Genomic DNA, 4,918 nt, shown 5'->3' with positions numbered 1-4,918 from the left:
GTCATCTATCCCATGATTAATGTACTTATTTAATGACTCGTCATTAATTCAATGATTCGAAACACTGCTTATGTAATCGGTGAATCTTTCTCATGCATCACTAATTAATTCTCTAGGTGTATCCATAAAATTATGAATTTTATCTTTCAGCTTCATCTTCTTTAAAATCGAGAAATATTTGGCTAAGAACACTCTATGTAGCCCATCTCACGTGGTGATTGAGTTATATGGTGGCGTAGAAAACCATATTGTAGCATCTCCTATCAGTGATACAGGAAACACTTTTAAAGCAATTACATCCATGTCTAAATCTGATGGAGCCACACTACTCATACATACAATTTTTATTGTTTAGATGAGCATATGCGTCCTCCGATAGTAGCCCAAGAAGAAAACATCTAGCTATGAGCCTTTGCATCAGGTTGCTTGTAACATAAATGTATGTCCATCATACATTGGAGGTACTATGATGGCACGAATTGTTCCTGTAATATTATGATCCACCATATAGTTAAGACGCACATCGAGTGTTGGTCAATTTTGCACTCCCACTACTCCTTGAGGTTGGAATCTAAGTGTCCTCATGACCCTCTTTAATAGGATCTTCATCGATTCCTTGGTTTTTCACCTCTTCCAACCACTCTTCATACAGTCTTTATTAGTTAGGGATCGTAAGAGGGTCAGGGATTGTTTTGACTCCATGTACTCAGCATACACTACAAATAAGACATGTAGAAAACAAAAAACAAAATCAGAAGTTAAATCAAGAAATAATTGACTAAATTTCAACAACAAAATTATTCTAATATGAAAACCTTATTCCCCGACAGTGACGCCAAAATTTGATACACCCAAATTATATCTCTCTAAAAAAGTATAAGTTGTCATTGTCAAATAAAGAACCTAACTATGGTTAGGATCACCCCCACGAGTAATATGGTCTAAACTTAGGCTAAGTTATGATTAATTGTATGTTTATATAGATCTCTTTCGTAAAAAAGTGGGTTAGCTGTTTGATTTGTAGTAACAAGTAACAAGTAAGAAGAATTCACAGTTCGTAAAATCAATATAGAGGAAACCAAGACATATGTGTTCTCCACAAACTTTTAATGCAGTAATCCTAATAATAATAATAACTTTTTCCAAGTTTTTAACATACAAAGTCGATAATTTAGGTATCTCCTAAGTGATTGGTCATCCAAGTAGGAAAATTTGACCACGCAACTTGGTCGATCTATGAGTGTATGCTTTACTAACCCTTACTATTGACCCAAATTAGACCTTCTGTATTTGGGTTAGGCTATTAGATAGTGGATTATCACGCTAAATATCTATTTTTTGACTTATTTCTCATTCATTACTTCCTTAGTTAGACAGCTAGGAATGAGGCGAGTTCTAAGATTGTGTATTGTTAAAAAGAATTCAAAATGAAGAGATTAACAATACATACTCAAGCACTACTTCAAAATTAATTAATTAATTAATAGTATTACATTATTAATTACTCATGGTTCCGATATTCCTAGTTGTAGATTTAGTTATTCATGCTTGAGGATTCACAATTCATATTAGGGTTAGGAGCATAAATGACGAACTTACAATGTAGATGAAAGCTGAAATTTTTTGAGAAAAAACCATAGAAATTTCATAAATCGAACTTTAAGAATTAAATACAAATGATACTCATCTTCTCTTAAGTTATCTACAACTCATTATCGGTGGCTCGTAGTAGGCCTTACGACTCATCAGTCTCCTTTGTCATTCAACACTTAGTCCATTTTCCTCATCTTTTCACCAACGCCTTCCACCTACTACTTGTTGATGGAACGACAACTTGTAAGTGGGCTAATCTATCACCAAGTTCCTATTGTTTCAGTACTTTGAACACTAACTGCTCCAAAACCTATTTCCAACAACATTACACCAGGGCCATCACATCTAATAACAAAATGCCTAAGACTTATGCAAGTCTCCAAGTTTAATGCATTAAAAAATATCATAAATTCAAGATACATTAGGGTGGTCTAATCTTCTGAAACCTCTTATCTATGTTTATCATATGTTGTCAAAATGACCTAAGAAACAATTTGTGTACCAATAGTCGGTGCAAAAACCACTGGTGGTTGACCCACCTAATCATGGATAATCGAACACTGATGTTGACCTAGGGTATACGCCCCCACTCTCGTCTAAGAACTCAGCGGTGTGCCTGTCGCACCACCTGGAGAATATCTCTCTAGTACATCTAACATCCTCAACAAAGTATCCTGAAATAACGGATTTGCAAACTCAAAAAGATCTTGGTTTTCAACAGCTTCAACTTGTGGCTAAGGGGAGATATATCTAGCTCGGCCTCTAGCGGGTGCTGCTCCATGGGTACGACCTCTAATCAGTGTTACTCTACAAGCATGGCTTCTAGCTCAGGTCCTAACCCTACCCTAGCTAGGTTCTTAGCAACTACCTCTCCTACCACTAGAAAAAAAACTCTAGTCCTCGACTTCGGTCAAAATAACATGCAGTAACTCAACACTAGGGAAGGTAACTACACACAATAAGAAAGAATGAAGAAATAGAAGATTTTCTAATAGTCTTCATAGCATATAGAAGAAAAGTATAAATGTCTTCGTATACATCCTCGAGACTTTATTTAGATTTGGCTTGTATACATGTGAGACTTATGAACCTAGGGCTCTGATACCATTCGTTATGATCCAAAATGAATGTGATGACACTTGTCTAAACCCACCAAAACAAGTTAGCCTAAACCCAACCGAACCACCTCAACTACAACCTGCATAAATCACCAAACCTAACAGTTTACAATGTAAAACTCATAAGGCTTAACAATCACAGTCCAACCGTATCAATCTAATAATCAATAAGTATCAAGAATTTCAATCACAAGTATCAAGTAGATCATACCCATATTAAGTAGATCAATCACAAGTATCAAGTATATCAATCACAAGTATAAAGAAGATCAATCACAAGTATAAAGTAGATCAGTCACAATAGCTAAACACTTGCTAAAATCATTTCCCATTGGCACAATATCTCTTATCGGAGCCATTTTCCATCGGCACAGTATCACTAGCCGAAACCATTTCCCATCGGCTTTGTATCACTATCCAAAACCAGTTTCCATAGTCTTAATATAATGTCACTTTCCAGAACCATTTTTTAATCATCACAATATAACTAGCCAAAATCATTTCCAATCGACATTATATAATATGAATCACCGAAACCATTTCTCATTAGCACAATATCACTAGGCGGAACCATTTTCCATCGGTATAATTACCACATGTTTCATCATTGTGCTAAAAATCAATACAAAAAGGCAAATTTCACACCATAGGAAAGAGACAATAAACTCAAGTAATTTAAGTCCACAATAATACCATCAAAGTATTTTGCCAATAAACAAATTAGGATCAACATCAAGGCAATTCACAAAATACAAACTATCAAGACGGTGTCTTATTCATTAATTCCTCTTTTTTAATATCAATCAAGTAAAGTAACTCAACACATCACCTTATTCCCGTTACTTGCCTTAATTCAACCAAAAAGTCAATCTAGGACTTGAGCTTTTTCTTTCCAAACAGTGTCCAAAACCACACAATCTAATCTAACTAGTAATCATGATACAATTTTGAAAATAACAACACCCATATCATACACTTTGTAAAATGAGTCAAATCAACTCAAAATCCCCAATTACCAAAATGATATTTGAATTCAAAATTCATTACTTGAATACATTACCCAAGTAATCTAGAACGCATTGGTGAATATAATTTCGAAAAAAGATTAGAATTTGGCTCAAAATACCATTTTATCAAGTTCTTGGGTTCTTGAAGAAACCCAAAATTATCATTCTAAAAACCTTCATTTCAATACTTAAATTCATTAATATTAATCGGTAAATGAAGACATAAGATTAAGAATCACAAACCAAATGTTTCTCTAAAAATCTTGTTCATATCATCACACCAAAGTCCCAAAACTCAAAATATGATAAAATGGGGGTCAAAAACCTTGATTTTGAAAAATATTATACCAGGTATAAAATGTTCATCGTGATCACAATGAAAAAGGCTTCACGATTGCAATGAGTTGAGTGGGTCAATTCGTTAAGTTTTACCATCTCGATCGTGGTAGACCTCCACATGATTGTGGTGACAATAATGGTAAAGCTTCGCAATTGCGAAGGTCATCGATGTGATCGCAAGGAACAATTAATAGTGCACTAGAAACAATAAATCAACAATCACACAAGGCATAAAATGTTCTTGAAAATGACCATCAAGATTCGTTCGGAATCTCGTTCACACAATCAAAATACATTGCTCAACTAAACTCAATGTTCCAAACTCAATGTAACCATCAAAACATGAATATGAGGTATCCTTGATTCAAAATTTGTAAAAGTCATAATGAATGAATATAACACCTAAAAAGGCTAAATCAAGCTTGAGACCTCTAAAAATTCAACCAAGACCTCCCCTAGAACAAAAATCATCTCAAGAATTCAACGGAACTGTCAGAAGTCCAATTCGAACATTTGTATTATGAATGTTTATCAAAGCTAACCCACACAATAAAATTTCACAAATTTCCAACTTAGGACCTCAAATTCATGAAAGAATCCGAATCGAAAACCGACAACTCTCTTAGACCAATCTCCACTTTATGGGATTAGTGAAATCTACAAATTTTCATTTAGAGACTCAAAATTTCAAAAGAAACCATAAGAAATTTTTAATAACTTTAACCTTTTGAAGTAAAGAATTTTCATTATAACTCACAAGTTCAAAATCAAGATTCGAAATCAATTTCAAAATCCAATCAGAAATGACTCGGGGTCGATAACAAGAGAGGTAGATGGTAATCTTATTAAAATTTCTAAAAT

Source organism: Solanum lycopersicum, chromosome 10, assembly GCF_036512215.1.
Source record: "Solanum lycopersicum chromosome 10, SLM_r2.1".
Taxonomy (NCBI): Eukaryota; Viridiplantae; Streptophyta; class Magnoliopsida; order Solanales; family Solanaceae; genus Solanum; species Solanum lycopersicum.
Note: the sequence above shows the minus strand (reverse complement) of the source record.